Source organism: Capsicum annuum, chromosome 12, assembly GCF_002878395.1.
Source record: "Capsicum annuum cultivar UCD-10X-F1 chromosome 12, UCD10Xv1.1, whole genome shotgun sequence".
Classification (NCBI taxonomy): domain Eukaryota; kingdom Viridiplantae; phylum Streptophyta; class Magnoliopsida; order Solanales; family Solanaceae; genus Capsicum; species Capsicum annuum.
Window position 1 is genome coordinate 41,030,925 of NC_061122.1, and position 19,050 is coordinate 41,049,974.

Sequence of the window (19,050 nt, forward strand, 5' to 3'; positions counted from 1 at the left end):
GGTTATTAAAGGCAAAGAAAAGAAGGTTTGTAAATTAAATAGATCAATATATGGCCTTAAGCATTCTTCAAGGTAGTGGTACCTGAGATTTCATAAGGAAGTGATTTTATTTGATTTCACCATGATCGATGAAGGCCATTGCATCTATATGAAAAGGTCCAATAAAATGTTTGTGATTCTTTCACTTTACGCGGATGATATTTTATTAGCTGGAAATAATTTAGAGTATGTAAAAACTGTTAAGTCATAGATTTAAAAGTCATTTGACATGAAAGATATGGGTGAGGCAAACTATATATTGGGTGTTAAAATCTAAAGAGACTGTTCCAAGAAAATTTTGAGTCTATCTCAAGAAACATACATAATGAAAATTTTGAAACATTTTTGAATAAATAGTTGCAAATTCATGGATACTCCTATAGCAAGAGGTGAAACTTTAAGCCTTGAAATGTGTCTAAAGACTTAAAAATAAAAAAATAAAAAAAAGACATGTCTCGAGTACCATATTCTAGTGTAGTTGGGAGTTTGATGTATGCTATGATGTGTACTCATCCAGACGTTTATTATGTCGTAGGTTTAGTTAGCGGGTATCAATCCAAATCTAGAAGAGATCATTGGAAAGCAGTAAAGAGAATTTCCCAATTCTTGAAGGGAACTGATGATTATTCACTATGCTATAGTGGATCCAATTTATCCATACGAGGTTATATAGATACTGATTGGGCTGGTGACCGGTATGATAGAAAATCAACTTTTGGTTATGCCTTCTTGTTAAATGGTGGTGAAATTTCATGGAAAAGTAAGAAACAAACTTGCACAGCCCTGTCAACTATGGAATTTGAATTTGTGGCTTATGCTTCTGCAGTACAAGAAGTTGTTTGGTTGAAGAGATTCTTTGAGCATTTGAACATCGCAAAGAATTCTAAGGGTCCCGTGATTTTATCTTGTGACAGTCAAGCAGCTAGCACAGATACAAAGGATCCTAAATATCACAGCAAGACCAAGCACATTGATATTAAGTATAACTTTATAAGAGACATAGTAGCAAGTGGAGGAATAAATTTACAATACATTTCTACACGAGAAATGATAGTTGGTCTCTTTACTAAGGCAATATCTTGAGACTTGTTTGAGAAACATGTTATGACTCTAGGATTACGTAGGATATGATTATGTTTATGAATTGTAGATGACTTTATTGTAATTATTATCAATATAAGAATCTTAAATCTATGTTCAATCTCATATGCATGTGAAAATATGTTTTATTAACATAGTGTGTCGAACAAGTCGCTAGATTGGCTCTCTCACACGAGCGATCGCCTCTTATGTCGACGAACATAAAGAGAAAAGTTCCACCATAAGATAATGACTTGTTTTTGTAAAGCGAGATATGAGTTTCTCTTAGAATATGGATTTGAGGATTATTAAAGAAAGAAACTCAGGTTAGACATTTAGAGTTGTCTAGACCTAGATCTGTATGATGTTGAATGGCTAAAAGAATAAGAAAAAAGCACAAATATAAGGTGAGAACATCGTAGCACGTGTTTCATACCACATGTGCTTAGCAACCAATGGGTTAATGAACGAATGAATCCCTGTTTCTTCATTGTGTGAAACACTCAAAGTTATTTTAAATTTTCATTGAAATATCCTTAGACCTTTGACTGTTTCTTGAAGTTTTGATTGATGTTGCTACTTTAACATATTACTAATAGCCATGAAAGATTCATCAGTGCGGTGCATGTCTAGGAAAACAGTTGATTTGGAACAGATAAATTTGAGTAGAAAGAAAAGACTTTTAAAATAAATATTTTAACTTTTTTACACAAGCCGGCTATTACACTAACCATATAACAGTCAAAGAGTCAAGTGTAATTGTGTGTATAAAGTTAATCATGAACTCGAGTTCACCTCTTTAAGAGGATGAGGGATCAGATAAGTAACTACTGAAGTAATGAATGATGTCTGGGGTATTCTGAGTATTAGTATTCTCATATTAGTAGAGAATTCTTTACACATGATTGGATTCCTAAATGTATCTTGTAAAACCTTATAGGTAGAGCTCATGATGCTCACAGGTCACACGAACTATTTGTCGTATGAATTGGTAATTTGTTGATGTCATACTGGTTCGGGTCATGTCCACTATGTGCAAAGTGGGAAATGTTGGATAACGGATATGGGACGCCCATGTGGATCGACCCAACCCGACCCATTATTGATTTGTTTTTTGTTATCTGGAAAGGGAAGATAAGAAAGGGAGTAAGATATTGATTTAAAAAAGGGTGGGAACAGTTTCTCAATAACTGTTCATCCGCCCAATTCTCTTATATGGATTCTTCTTCTTTTGGCAACAAAAATAGAGAAAAAAGATTAGAAAAAAATACAGGGCATTTAGAAATAACACTAAAAGAAAAGAGTATTTAGTTTGTAATTTGAAATCTTTATTTTCAAGAGATTCAAAGCATATTTGAAGAAATTCTTTTCGGTAGAAAATTTAACACTTTCCGCTGTAAAATATCAAGGTACACACTTATTTTACTCCATAATTAAAAGCTATCACTAACATATGCGATTGCTGTGTGGTCTGTGGGATCCACCCACGTGGCAGTTCAATTGACCTTTAGAGTTGGATGTTTATCAATATAGTCATACAGGATATGGTAGGATCAGAATCCATCAGTAGGACCAAAACATTTCCTGATTATTTGATTATTAGGTAGGTGTTCAATAAGTAGCTCCTAAATTTGTCAAGAAGTGTTGGTCTTTTATTGCTTCAGATATCTTTTACGAATATGATACGCCACTGTCGTCAAATATAAGTGCATGTTTTCATAAGCTATTTTAGATTTCATCTCCCACAATAATAAACTGATGTTTGGAACTTCTTGATTTGTGTTATTCTCCAGTAGCAGAGTTGTTTCTATCACCTGCATAAAGTGAAAGTTGGCCGACATTTGTGTTATTTACTTATTCATTTACTGTGATTGCATTTAGAACATTGCTCTTGCGGAGCTTGCCGCAACACATCCTATTTCCAATTCCATTTCATTGGATCAGTGTGGGGATGGTTGTGACGAATTTCTGAGCTTAAGCTGAGTGGCGAATGAAAAGCTAAGGGAGCTAGGGGTAAAGCTCTGTTCACACCACTCCATTTAGATCCTTCTTGTTGGATTACACGGGATATGTTGTTGTAGTAGTAGCTTACAATTCTAATGATCTGATTGTGGTATGAATTTTAATTGTCTTTTAATAGCAGAATTTTTAAATCGAAAGAAACAGAGAAAACCATAGGAATTCAAAAGAACTTGATCTAAAATTATATCATCACTGTGAACATTCAAAATTTCATACATAGTTGGATCTATATTAGACGAAAGAGTAAACATTACCATTAATAAACCAATATGAATAAGATAACTGATCATTTAACAAAACATTAGCAAAACTTGAAAAAGGAAATGATCCAAAAGGATTATAGCAGAAGGAATATATAGTCATAGTGATGTTAGATTGATTTTCAAAATGTCATTCTGTTAACTCCTCATAATTTTCTTGTATTTAAGCTATTGTAAAGTTGAAGTTCTATATATGTGTAAACCCAACTTATACATAGTCCATTTTATACTAGGCTATCAGATAAGAAAAATTAAGATGCATTTTCAATCATTTAACATAAATATGAGGACCACGTTTGACATTGTGTGCCCTATGATTGATAGGATTTGCGTAATTGGTGCAATTTCTGAAAGGAGCTAGGTGTATCAATTAGGAATGAAGAGCAGGCTAAGCTCTTGAAAACATGATAACAGAGAGATCAAAGGTGTACTCTTTTATAATTTTGTATATTTGGTTCAGTTATCATGTGTTACTGATATTGCTAAGATACCAAGATAGACAATAACTCATCAAATTCTTATGAATTGTATATGCTAGCATGTTAGTCACTTGATACATAGACGAAGGTACTTTATCATTACTTGCTTTGTCTGATCTGCCAAAAATGAAGCTCTTGAATTCATCGTCAGAAAAAAAAAAAAAAAGATATCTTCTATAGCAGCGATAGATAGCAGCAGTAGCCAGTAAGCATGAGTGCAACTATGTAATTTTGCCTCTTTCTTGCGTTTAGATGATGTCTTAAAATTGTTGATAAATAATTTCCTCTATTCCTTTTCAGTCTCCAACTTCTGATGCTTTCCTTGGAACATTTTACAAAAGCTCCATCTAATCACGTGAATTTTAATGGTGATTTTACATTGGTTTAAAAGCAAAGTACGACAGACATGGATTAAAGGTTTTTTTGCCGCTTTCGAAGTTTGAATTTTTACTGGAGCTGCTTTTGCTACCTTTTCCCCCTCCTTTCAGAAATCATGAATTAATGTCTGTTGTGAAGCAAAATTATGGTGAAGATATTCTCATACCAGTCAATAATTTAAAACTTGTCCAATCTTATATCAATGAATAGCTCTTCCTTTTTCAGAGCAAATAATGAACCTTTCAAGCACAACTCCTGATGTAAAATTTGCAGGGAGTTTTAGTGCAGCATTGAAGAAACCATAGTAGTACTTGTCTCTTTAAATCAATCCAGAACCTATAGATGAACCAATTAACAAGACATGAATAATATATATGCTTTAAATATAGTTAATTAAATTTAAACTCATAACAAGCATTTCTTGTATTATACAACGTACCTGAAGATTTGTCTAAGATAAGATTAGTGTTTGACCCATTATTTGTTAAATGGACATTAGCTCCTATATTTGTTGTTGTTATTGTTATATTTCACGGTATTTTCACATTTGAACCTGCAAAACCCTTCTTCAAACTACTCATGAATCTGAGATCACAGTACATTTTTGGCATGCTTACAAGGTTACAAATGTTTACAATTTTGGCATACAAGGCATTCTCATCCTCTCAGCAACCTGCAAACATAATTCAGCTGCCACAAGCTTTACATAAAAGAATAAGTTGCTGAAGCACCTAGAAGAACAGATGCTACCTTATTTGAGATTCAGAACATATTTGTAAAGTCTGCCATTTTGCACAGTATTTTCCTATAAGAGAAGATGCCATTTTGCAAAATGAAGCAGCAGTATTTTCCTATAAGAGAAGATGCTTTGCAAATTGAAGCACCTACAAATCTGTAAATTTTAGATGCTAGCTTTCACTTTGAATCGAAAAATTTTGCAATTTTTGTTTAATATTTTTTAACTCAAGCATTTTACGTTACCATTAAAATACAATGTTGGGCCTGTGCTAAGCACGGGTCTCGCCCATCTAGTATAAAGAGATGCAATCAGCAGAACAGAATAGAACATCTGCACGTATGTTCTCAAACCTTCGTGTGTTTAACTTTTCTCGTGCTTTTTATTGTGTAACTTTGTTTCTGGTTTATTCTTCAAAAAATTCATTAGACAACACATTATACACATATGATCCAAGTATATATCTAAATGTAATTGTGATTATGACGTTCTTTTTTTCATAATATGAAGGTAAGGAGACAGGATAATTGAAGGACGTGGATATATGCTAAAGTACAATAATCATTCCGTGTCCTATTGAATATTTCTTTTCTTAAAAAAAAATCTTTCGATTAATGCACATTCTATGCAATTAAGCAGAGTTCAATTATTAAATGATTTCTCATAACTCATTTTACATTTATTAATTAGGCCAAAAGAAACTTTCTAAAATAAATAGTCCAACACGACATGAATCTAATCCCATCTATACATACACATTAAGAAACGTTTCAAAACATTTTATTCTTTCCAAATCTCAACAACAAATTTCTTTCAATCTTTTAAATATGTTAAGATTAGTGCCTCAAGAGCTGCAAATTAGTTGTACTAGCTGCTGAAATTCAGCTTACAGCTTTAAAGTTGGATTAAGTTTAGGTAAATAAGGCTGCAATCATGCACAATCTGATTTTATGACAGCTACTAATCTTTAGGCAATAATGTTAGAGATATGATAGCTTATTTTACTCCTTTAATTAAGCTTTTTCAGTTATGATTTTGTGTTTAAATGTGGAGTGATCAATTCAATAAGCAATGAAATAAAAAAAAGTTTTTCTGCTCTTTCTTCTTAGTTCAACATCTGTTTTTTCCTTTATACAGATTAAGTTTTGTTCTTTCTTTCCAACAAATTGGTATCAATAGCTTTGTCATCCTGAGGGACCTGTGAGAAGAGAGTGAATAAAAAACACAAGTTCTTTCTATATAACCATTCTTTAAACTGTTATCTTAAATAGTTTATAGAAAATGAATTCTGAAACAAGCTTTCTAATTCCACCCATCTTCAATGTTGAGAATTATCAACCTTGGGCAATTAGAATAATGGTTCATCTTGAAGCACTGGATCTATGGGAAGCAGTACAAGAGGACTATGAAGTAACTCCTCTTAGAGATAATCCAACGGTAAATCTGATGAGACATCACAAGGAGAGAAAGACAAGGAAAGCCAAAGCCAAAGTAAGTCTTTTCTCTGCTGTATCTCCTTTAATTCTTAGCAGAATTACGCAAATAAAGTCCGCTGCAGAAATTTGAGAGTATCTTGAAAAGGAATACCAAGAAAACGAAAGAGTTCAAAATATGCAAGTGATGAATCTGATTTGAGAATTTGAAATGAAGAGAACGAAAGAATCAGAAACCATAAAAGATTATGCAGATCATCTACTTGACTCAGCTAACAAGGTGATACTGTTTGGTAATGCTTTTACTGATGAAAGAATTGTTCAAAAAATTCTTGTCACACTTCCTGAGAAATATGAAGCCACAATCTCTTCTTTAGAAATTCTAAGGATCTGTCAAACATTACCTTGGCAGAACTTATTAATGCTTTGCAGGCATTGGAGCAAAGGAGAATAATGAGGAAAGAAGGTTTTGTTGAAGGTGATTTTCAAGCTAAATCATAGAACGAATCATACGAGAAAAAGAAAAAGAACCAGAAACAAAGGCATTACAATAATTACAGTAATCAGGGAGGAAGTAATCCACCTTGCCCTCATTGCAAAAAGACAAATCACTCTCAACAAAAATGTTGGTAGAGACCAGATTTCAAGTGCAACAAATATGGTCAAATCGGCCATGTGGAGAGGGTATGCAAGTCACAAACGCAACAAGAAAAAGACAAGGTTGCTATAAATCAATATGAAGAAGAGCAATTATTTGTAGCAACTTGTTTTTCTAGCAAAAACACTTCTAAAAATTGGTTGATTGATAGTGGATGCACAAATTATATGACCAGTTATCATGAGCTCTTTAAAGAGATAGATAGATCTGTTATTTTCCAAGTCAAAATTGGAAATGGACAATATCATAACGCAAAAGACAAAGGAACAATTGCAATTCAAAGATCTACAGGTTTGAAACTTATAACTGATATTTTCTTTGTTCTTTATCTTGATCAAAACCTCTTAAGTGTTGGGAAACTACTTGAAAATGGGTTCAAAGTGTTTTTTAGAAAAAAACATGTATCATTAAGGATTCTAATAATAAGGAGATGCTTTATATCAAGATGAGAGGAAGTATTTTTTCCTTGAATCAATTGGACGAGGAGCAAACAATAATTGTCAGGCAGGAAAATTATTCCGAATTATGCCACAAAAGACTCGGACAGTATCATCATGATGCCATACTCATCATAAAAGAAAATCAACTAGCAGAAGGTCTCCCAATCCTTAAGAAAAATCTGCCTGCTTGTGAAGCTTGTCGACATGGGAAGAAAGCAAGGCTTTCTTTTTAGAATTCATCATGGAGGGCAAAGAATAAGTTCCAACTTGTTCACATGGATGTAGGAGGACCTCAGAAAACATCATATTTAAAGGGAATCGAGAATCAGCTAATGACACCCTATACTTCTTAACAAAACAGAGTAGTGAAAAGAAAAAATAGGACTCTAATAGAGTTGACAAGTTCTTTGCTTCATGAGAAAGGGCTACCAAAGAAATTTTGGACTGAAGCTACCAATACTGCAGTATTTCTGCTAAACAGATTGCCAACTAAGTCTCTACTTAGAACAAGATTCGAGTTTCTAGGAGAAAGACTTGGTGTTACAACTCTTGAATTAAGGAGGAGTGTTAAGATTAGTGCCTCAAGAGCTGCAGATTAGCTATACTAGCTGCTGAAATTCAGCTTACAGCTTCAAAGTTGGATTAAGTTTAGTCAAATAAGGCTGCAATCATGGACAATTTGATTTTATAACAACTACTAATCTTTAGGCAATAATGTTAGAGATATGATAGCTTATTTTAATTCTTTAATTAAGTTTTTTTAGTTTTGATTTTGTATATAAATATGGCAGTGATCATTTCAATAAGCAATGAAATAAATAAAAGTTTTTCTGCTCTCTCTTCTTAGTTCAACATCTGTTTTTTTCCTTTATACAGATTAAGTTTTGTTCTTTCTTTCCAACAAAATATCATATCATGTATGCACACTTCAATAACTTTAAGTCAAAACATCATATCATGTATGGACACTTCAAAAACTTTTAAGTCATTAGATTCTCTAACCTCCACATTATTATTAGGGATGCTGATCCAGTAGATTGTCAATTTTTCTCATTTTTTTTTGTTCATACAATGCCAAAAAAAAAAAAGATTTCAATTTTAAAATGACTTTCCAAAACTTATGTCAATTTTACTAATTAAAAAAAATTAAAAAGAAATGTTAAAAATAAATTATCTCGCCAATTTAGAGTCAATAGGATTGACACTAGATGTAGGTATGGGCTCAGACAAACTATGGTTTGAGTTCTTATTTGGAGAGAATATTGTAGGCAACAAACAACCATACATGTATGGTAAAAGAGTGCTCAAAATCAATACTCGATACCGTATTATCCGGAAGCTTCACCCTAAGTAGCAAAGGACCTAAAGATATATCTGAATGTCTTTACATGTTTTCAAATGTCAAACTTCAAATTAATCTCTAACTGATTTACCTACGTGTTTGTAGGATGAGAATGTGGCCCTGTATGGTATAGCTTTGATTGAGAGTGGCTTCAAGTTCACTCAGTTGGAGGTTTTCACTTTCCATCCATACAGATTCATTGAAGGAAAGAGTAAATCGGAAGGGTGATTTCCAGACATTTTCTTCACAAGGTAGTTAGGTTTTTCATAGTACTCAACTATGGAAAACTTATTGAATTCGGGCTGCATTATAGATTACTCTACTTCTACTCTATAAATAGAAACTAGATTGGCTTTCGAGCTCTAAAATTAAATTAAAAAATTATTATTATATTATTAGAGTGGAATCATATGCCAAAAGTTTGGGATTTTGTTGAAAAAGTTCTTACATTAATTTGGAAAAATTCAACTTTGAGGTCAACTATCTGATATCTCTTTTGGAAGGGTTGATACTATACCTTAGAAACTCATTAAGAGTAAATTATCCATTCTTTAATTTACCCCTTACTTCTTGTTTCTTAACTTTGTGGCTTTTTGATATATATTTTTTCTATGTGAGTGATCTTGACAGGAATTTAAAAAATAGCTATGTTAGAAAGTTGCAGGGTGTGGTTGGGAATGAGGAAGTCGAAATTTTGTTCTCTATCCAAAATCATCGTCCTCTTTTGTGAAACAAAACTTATTTAAACTTCGGTAGTTATTCATTTAGCTGCAAGTTAAGTAATTTATGTTGTTGGACGGCTGATTTTTCTTTCATATATATTTATATGTAGATGTTTGTTTACAATACTGCTCTGCTGTTTGCTTTTTATGTGTAGATATCTGCTTTAATTTCCTTTTCACATTATTTGGTTACCAATCTATTCCCCAAAGCTCTTCTTTAAATGGTTTCTTATGCTCTTCTCGCTTTCTCTCTGTTGTCTAATTGGTTTTACTTCTCTACATGCCAAGTAATATAATATAGAGGAAATAGTGTAAAAGAGAATGTACTAAAAAGTGAGGAGTAATAAGTGTAAAATATTTATGAATAGAGAGAATATTAAAGATAAAATCAATGTAAAATAGAAATCACAAAGCTCAAGAAAATTCATAGAATTAATAAACTAATTGATCTCCTATTCATTCTATCTTACTACTCATCCCGTCCCATATTAGTTGGTCATCTTACTAAAAATAGTTATCTCATATTAGTTGGTCACCTTACTAAATGAAAATGGCATTAATCAAAGGATTTTTGGGTTTTAGACTGCTAAAGAAGCATGGATAATCTAGAAGAAAGATATAGTGTGGCCAATGCCTCACAGTATTATAGCCTTCAACATGCTATAAATTCCACTACTCAAGGTTCTCTTGATATAGCCAGTTATTTTACCAAACTCTAGGGACTTTGGGATAAATTAGAAACATATTTCTTTGGAAACCCTGTGTTTGTGGAGCCTTACATGAGTTGATTGAGGGGCAACATATCATTCAGTTTCTATCATGGTTAAATGGCACATATTCCACTATGAGAAGCAATTTATTCTAATATGATAAGTTTCTCTCTTGATATTGTTGTCTTCCATGTTTCTTCGATTCTTCTACTCTTTTTAGGCCTAGTGGTTCATATCCTATTTAAGTTGATGTTGGTTCTGTATCTAATTCCATCTCTCAACAGTCAACTTCTGCAAGACCTCCACCAAACAACTAGGGAAATTTTCCCCAAATAATAAACTATGAGTTCACATATAACAAATTCATGGTTTCTTGCAACTTCAGGGTTTTTCCTCATATTTCAAATTCTCTGGGGGAAAAAGAACTGCATTGTGTTCAACTAGTTCAAGCTCTAGATTCTCCTAATCTTGGCTCTACTACACTTGTTGTTTCTTCCCATGGATTTTCTCTAAAATAATATACTCATCTCCTAACTTTATTCCAGCAAATCCAGGCATCTCCTCAATCTCAACCATCCTCATCCTCTTCTTAGCCATCCTTCATAGGTTTGGTCCTTGCCTCTATGTTTAACATGATGGTTCTTTTATATGTAATACTTCACAATTAGATTCAATATCTTGGATGCTTGATTCTGGAGACAAATCATATGACTCCACAAAAATATTTACTGCATGATCTTCAAACTTTAGTTTTTCCATCTTTAGTCACATTACCAAATAGGTATAAGGTGAAGGCCACATCTTTTGGTTCTCTCTCATTATCTCCTACCATTACTCTCACCAAGGTAATGTTGGTACTTTCTTTAAAATATAGTTTGATTTCTATTTTCCAACTTCTTTCTTAACTTGATTGTCATGCTCTTTTACTACTATTTCTCTGAAATTAAAATTCCCTTCTCTGTAAAGGCCACTAGAAATTGATAAAGTTGAGCATGGACTATACATCTTCCACATACCTTCTGCTTCTCTACCCACTCCTATTTTGTTGCCTGCTGATGTGAATACCTCTGCTGTAGTTTTTTATTGCTTTTTCTTTGATTCTTGTCTTACAAGTCATTGTACTTTTCCTATTCTTCCTGTACAATCTATCCCTAATTCAATAAATAAAAGTGATGTTTTGTGGTATCAAAGGATGGGTCATTCAACTTTTGTTAAAATTCTTTCTATATCTCATATTTCTGCAAAATTTTCTCCCAAATAGTCTTTTGTATGTTCCATCTACCATATGGAAAGACAATAAAGAAATCATTTCCCCACCAGTTCTACTCGTTCTTCTTGATTTTCCTATTTTTTCACATTGATATATGGGGACCCTACCATACTACCACCTACAATGGTTTCAAATATTTTTTGACTATTGTAGATGATTTTAGTAGAGCTACTTGGACATATTTACTCTTTTACAAGATCAATGTCTTTTCTGTCATCAAGGCATTCATCACTATGGTCTCCACTAATTTTAATACCTTTGTTCAAACCATACGTACTGACATTACTTTTGAGCTAGGTTATTCTTTCTGAATATCTCTCTTCCTTAGGCATAATGCAATAAAGCACATGCTCCAACACTCCACAACAAAATGGTGTTATTAAAAGTAAGCATAAGCACCTTCTAGAAACTATCATGGCCTTTCTATTTCAGTCGAAACTTTATATTAAATATTGGGGTGAATGTATTCTGATATCCACATACTTAGTAAACAAATTTCCCTTCACTATTCTATCTAATACAACTCTTTTTGAAATTCTTTATAGTGTCCTTCGATCATATACTCACCTTAGATCCTTTGGTTCTCTAGATCATGCTATTGTACCTGTTTCTCATAGGGACAAATTTCATTCTAGAGTTATCGCTTGTATATTATTAGGTCATGCTTTTGGTAAGAAAGGGTACAAGTTTCTTCATTTGCAGAATCATTCCATTTTTTAATCTAGAGATGTTACTTTTGTTGAACATATTTTCTCTCACTTATTTTCCTTCAACATTGTTTTCCAATGATTCTCCTCATCCTCCATCTTCTGTCTCTCCTCCACCCCTTAGAAAATCTTCTAGGACTACCATTTTCCTGTACATTTGCAGGATTTTATCTATCATTCAATTCTTTCTCTCCTATTTCAATTTCTCCTTTTCCTCATTCTACTAAACCTTTACACTACTAGCAAGCAGTTCTCTATCTGACCTTCTTGGCAGGATCCCATAACCAAAGAATTTCTAGCATTGGACCTCAATCACATATTTATTGTTTCACTTTCACCTGAAAAGAAAGTTATACCTTCAAAATGGGTGTACAAGATTAAACACAAGTATGGTGGTATTATTAAACGCTATAATGTCAAACTTATTGTCAGGGGTGATATTCAAAAAATTGGTATTGATTTACTGAGACATTTTCCTTTATTTTCAAGTTCACAATCATTAAATGTCTTTTTACTATTGTTGCTAAGAAATGTTGTACTATCTATCAACTTAATGTGAATAATGCTTTTCTATATGTGACTTGTTTGAGGAGATTTACATGAAGATCTCATTGGGTCTCACTGTTTCTTCTCCTCCTGGTTCTACTACCCTTTGTCTTGTAAGCTTCGTAAATCACTATATGGTTTAAATCAAGCCTCTCGATGATGATTTGAAAATTGTCTTCAACTTTAACTTCCAGAGATTACTTTCGTAGCCTTAATGACTATTCTCTATTCACTAAGGTGTCATTTCTCTCTACTGTAATCCTTGATGTACATGTTGATGATATTTTAGGTGATGATATTGGGGAAATGGATTCCTTGAAATGCTTCTTGGATGATCATCTTAAAATTCAAGACTTTGGGGATATTTATTATTTCTTAGGCCTTGCAGCCCACGGGGTACCTCAAGGTTTTCTTGTTAGTCAGCATAAATATACGAAGGAATTGATAGAAGAGTTCCATTGTTCTGGTTGTTATTCTGTGGTGATTCCTTTAGAACCCTACCCCAAGCTTCTACCTAACTCTAGAACTTTGCTTCCTGATCCTTCTTCTTTTAGAAAGCTTGTTGGTAAATTAAATTCCTTACAGCACACTAGGCCTGATATTTTCTTCTCAGTTCAACAGTTAAGCCAATTTCTCAAAGCTCCTAGTTCTTCTCTTATGCAAGTTGTTTTACATGTTTTGAGATATTTGTTGACTGATCTTGCTAAAGGCATTTTCCTCTCTAATTCTGTTGACTTCACTCTTAAACATATATTCTAATTGGGTTGCATGCTCTATTTCACGAAAATCTGTTACTGGGTTAATCATTACTTTGGGTTCTAACTCTATTTGCTAGAAATCAAAGAAATAATCCACAATTTCTTTATCTTCAGCTGAGGCAGAATGTAGAGTTCTTCGCAAAACTATTACTGAGTTGACTTGGCTTGTTCAACTATTATCTAATCTCTCTATTTTTAGTTAATCACCTATTCATTTTTTTTGAATGACAACTAGGTTACTTTGAGCATTACTAGAAAATTTGTTCCTGCACGAGCACATCAAGCATATTGAGCTGGATTTCATTTTGTTCACAATAAGCTTGATGGTGCTCTTATATATTTTCAATACATTCCCACTCGCTCTCAGTTGGCTGATATCCCATGTTTTGATGGCCAAGATGGGACTTCACTCAACCTCTAGCTTGAGGGGGTGATTATGATTAATGATTTAGATCCAAGCCCAAGTGCACCAGATATTGTCCCTTTGTAATTATTGTTTAGCTTAGTCCATTCATTTTTTTTCTTAATGTGTGTATTTGTCCTTACAAATGATGGGTTACGACGCATTACATTCTCATAAGGAAAAATAAGAGTTATGATTTTTCTTTCATTTTCTCAAGTTTTCTAGGATTTTCTTCACACAAATTACCTGGATATGCCCCGTATCTTGAGAAAATTGAAGGAAAGGTGTCTTTTAAGTCTTGAATAAAGGATTGGTGACTTTCACAACCTTAAAGGGTCAAACATCATTAGAAAACTTAATTAAGTTAATTGTAGACTTGATTAATATTTTTAAAACTTTCTAATCTTTTCAAAAATACAAATTAACCCAACCCACACCCCTCTTCAATCCAAATCAGCCACACTCTCTCTCTTCAGTTTCTCTCAACTCTCTTCCAACTAACAGTTCTGGAAAATTTCTCCCTTCAACCTCCATAGATAAATAGTCGGGCAAGTTCCTTTTCGACTTTCAACAGTTAACCGACGTGAAAACTTCTCTGATAACAACAACTTTGAGTTCTTCGTTGTCCCATTTCCTTTTTCACAGGTAAAAAATTATGAAGAAATAGAGAAACTTGAGCCAACTACTCTTATAGTATTGAAATGTGGACTAAATAAAACCCTAATTTCTGTCACTTCTTCTTGTTGTTGTCGTACTATTGATTAGAATTTGTTGGTTTTTGTTGTCACAGTTGATGTTCTTAGTATGTGTGTGTTGGTGTTGCTGGGTTGATTTGTTGTTTGTCTTAGTAAAAATGGTATTACAACAGATGAAACATCTGATGCAACAAATGAAACATTTGATGCAACAGATGAAAATCTGATGCAACTATGAAAATCTAATACAACAGGTGAACAATCTAACAGATCATTCATCTGTTGCGACAGACGACTCTTCTGTTTGGAAGAAATCTAAATAATATTGATCCAACAGATAACTGATTAGTGATCTATTTTTAATCTTTCCAATGGTTTACTCTTTATTTTGCAATAGATTAGTGACTATTTTTATTCTTTCTAATAGTTTACTTATCCGTTGCAATAGGCTGGTTATATGTTGCAATAGATAACATACATGGTGCAACAAATTAGTGATCCATTTTTATTCTTTCCAATGGTTTACTCATCAGATTCAATAGGTCGGTTATATGTTGCAACAGATAACATACCTGGTGCAACATATTAGTGATCTATTTTTATGGTTTCTAATAGATTACTCATTTGTTGCAATGGGTCGATTATATGTTGTATCAAATAAAATACCAGGTGCAATAGATTGGTGTTGTTTTTATGATTCCCACGGATTACTCATCCGTTGTAATAGGTCGGTTATATGTTACAACAGATAACATACTTAGTGCAACATATTAGTTGTCTGTTAGAACTGTTATATTACTGTTATGCATTAATCAATTATAATCTATGTTATGTTATATTAATTTAAGATAACATGGATTCCAAAAGAAAAGAAATCAAATCAATTCCAAGTAAAGGAACAAGTGCAGCAGCTCAGCTACATCCACTACTCTATGAGATTGCTTTACAAGTGTTATCTCAATCCGAAGTAGAAGATAATGAACACGGGGAGGAAGAATCTCTAAAAAGAGATGATTCAAATTCTAATAGCCCTTTCGCTGAAGAGTTGGTCAAAACCTTCAGTATTGATAGTTATCCTATGAGAATGCAGTACGATCGTGCCACAGATTTACCAGGTGATCTCGTGGTTAAGTCAGTCATGGGAAAATCTTTTGACGCCTTCAGAAAATTACTTTGGGAATAAAATTGGATTCTTATTTCAGGGAAAGCTGCTTTGGGAAATATCTTAATTTGCCGAAGGAAAACAATGCTCGTTTCCAGATAAAAATAGAATATGATCTTCTCAAGCGTAGGTTTATGTATGAAAATAAAGATAAGATGGATGAGGTGCGGATAAATTACTGTGGCATGCCTTTTTGTTTTGGTTGGAAGGAGTTTGCCATAGTTACTGGACTATAATGTTATCCTCCTTGTCCTTCTCAAGTTATACCTACTCTAACCCAAAAAAAAGCACCCCGCACACCTAAAAAAAAACAAGTCGAGTGACCGTGATGATCTGGTGTCCATTGTTGGTCCAAGCTTTAAAAATAAAAATTTGATAGAAGTGTTGAAATGTAAAGGACTTTCAAATAAGCACAAGCAATCATTGTGCTTGGTTTGGTTTGTACATAATGTTCTTTGGGTGAGAGACGTTAACAACAACATAAGCCTCAGTTTAATAAATCTCTCTGAGAATATTGAGGTATTTAACTGCTATCCTTGAGGTTATGAAAGCTTCAAAATGACTTTTAAATATTTGTTGACTCCGTTAACGCCAAAAATAGTCAACTTATATGGCTTTCCATGGACTTTCATGGTAAATATTTCTTTTATCATGATATGATTCATCATTTTTTATTCAATAATGCTTTTGATTTATTGGTGTTATTTTATAGTCTTGGGCATTTGAAGTCATTCCTTATTTGAGACAACAAGTGAACTACCAGGAAGAAGTTTCCTGTCCAAGAATTCTGAGACGGTTGTCATCCAAAACCGATAAAAATACAAAATTTCTTGATCTTTTCAATCCCCCCAAGGAAGTAGTATGTCCAATTCTAATCAAGTTTTTGTTTTAATTAATGATTAAATGATTTCATCATCATTCTTAATATATGTGCCGATTTATTTTAGATTGTCCATCCATGGCTTGTTCTGACCAACCGAGAGTTGAAAATACCATTTTTGCTTACTTTATGGTCTGTGCAAACTTTATCGGACCCTAAGGTCGTTGATGGAATAAAAATGGAATTGTTTAGAGAAACAACCATCACAAAAAAAACAATTTTTGAGGGTGGGGCTAATGATGCTCCTCTTACAATTTTTGAAACAAGCCATTATGATTATGATCATAATGGTTGTACAGATTTTTCTCTAGATTTTCCCGCATCTAGAGAATGTTCTCCATGCAAATGTCAAGATTGCAAGGCTAAACACGATGGAGTGATTAATGTTATTAATGCACTAACTGCTTCTGTAAAAGAAATGACATCTAAGAGGGGTGTCATTCCATCAAAGAGGATTTCATATCCACACACTCCACTAGAGATCAAGGTAGCTAAGAGGAGAAGAAAAGACACTTCTAAGGCATCATTAATCATCAAAAAAAGCAAGATTGCAATGCTTCCGTCTTTGTCTTACACCGATGTTCAGTGTACAAGGGCCACAGGAGAGAGAATGAGCTGAAGAAGGTGAATGTACATCATCTGTTCCAAAAATAAACAGACACATATCTATTTCAACAAATGATACATCTTCTGAAAATTATCAACTAGATATATACATCTGCTGCAACTGTTGTCTAACCTGTTGCATCGGATTAGTTATCTATTTCAATAGATAAGTCTTATGTTGCAACATATGGGCCATCTGTTTGAAATTATCATACTTCTCTAATTTATTTTTTTGAATTTGTCCCAACAGATAATCCATTTGATGTAGCATAATACTCATCTATTGCAACAGATGGACAATCTGTTGTATATCTCTACTTAGCATTGACAATTCTGGCTTTCCAGGTAGATGTCATGGTAGAAACTACTGCCGAAGAGCATAATATCACAGTTGATAATCCATTAACTACTTCCAAAGATGAAGAAAAAGTGGAGCCTGTCAGTTTGAGAGAATGAAAGAATTACCCGTTTGAAGGGTTTGACATCTCGAACGAGGCTCCAAGAAAACTAATGCAGTTGATCAACGACTATTCAGAATAGATTGCCGATGGGCTGTTAAAGAATCATGACAGCAGGTACATAAATCAATTTTATAGATATTGGTTTATGCAATTCTTGTTGTAAGAATCTGACATTAACACATATAAATCATCATGTAGAAAACAAAATGACGAGCGCTACAAAGTGAACGAATAGAGTCTTGGTTTTGATATGCTCGACTTTGTTGTTGCACATCCTAGAATGAAGAACTGGTTCTATTTGATGTCACAGCCCCAAACTTGCTGGAATGATGAGGTTTAAATGCCATACATATTACTATAAATTAATACTTTATTTAATTGCATCTGTGTATTGATTTTTCTGTCACATAATCCAAAATATTTGATAATATGTGTAGCACATCGATACCATTTTTTACTACCTCTGAAAGAAGGCCAAGTTGCAAACATAAGAACAATACAGATACACAACAGGCAATTATTTGTACAAAGTTTACATCAATAATGCCTACGATATGTATTGTCAATAGCAGGCAAAAGTTTCCTGAAATGAGGAATGCTTAATCAACATCATCAAAGGTTTTAGCACTTCGGTTGGCTTACCTTATCATTTGGTTGACGAAGTGTACATCCCAATCAATTGTTGTGATGAATTCCATTGGGTGTTAGCTGTCTTCATTCTAAAATAGAGAAGCATCCGCGTTTATGACTCGATGTCACGAAGGAGACGTTCTGGGCCGTCATCTGAGTTAAAAAAGCTGGACAAAATATTGCCTACTTACCTTGATATGAGTGGCTTTTTGGACCAAAAGGTTAGTACTGATTGGTCGACGATTGAAGCATACCGGGATAAAATGGGTAATCCATTTGATGTACAATATGTTGACAGAATTTTTCAATAAACCATTGGTAGCCTGTAAGTTTAAGTGTCATGATTTAGTTTCATTTCACAACGCTTTTATGAACTGCAAGATATGAATTATCTATTTTTTATAATGTAGGGATTGTGGTCCTTTTGTTGCCACTTATACCGAGTATTTTAGCGATGGATTATAAGTACCAAATAATGGACTTGATGCCGGATTACTCTGCAAAATATATGCTCCTCTTTTATGCAAATACAGAGAAGGGAAAGCTCAAAAGTCATACACAACTGACGTTAAAGATCCACGACGACCAAATCCGAATTCTGTAGCCCTGAAGAACAACTTGTCCATATTGATT

General features: G+C 33.4%; 1 long non-coding RNA gene across 1 annotated transcript; it reads left to right on the top strand.

Annotated features, from left to right (window-relative positions):
• The first annotated feature begins 8,595 nt into the window (after positions 1 to 8,595).
• On the top strand, positions 8,596 to 13,547 carry LOC124889381. The gene is made up of 2 exons (XR_007048338.1): positions 8,596 to 9,118; positions 13,112 to 13,547. It is a non-coding gene; the product is annotated as an uncharacterized LOC124889381 (long non-coding RNA).
• The last annotated feature ends 5,503 nt before the right edge of the window (positions 13,548 to 19,050 follow it).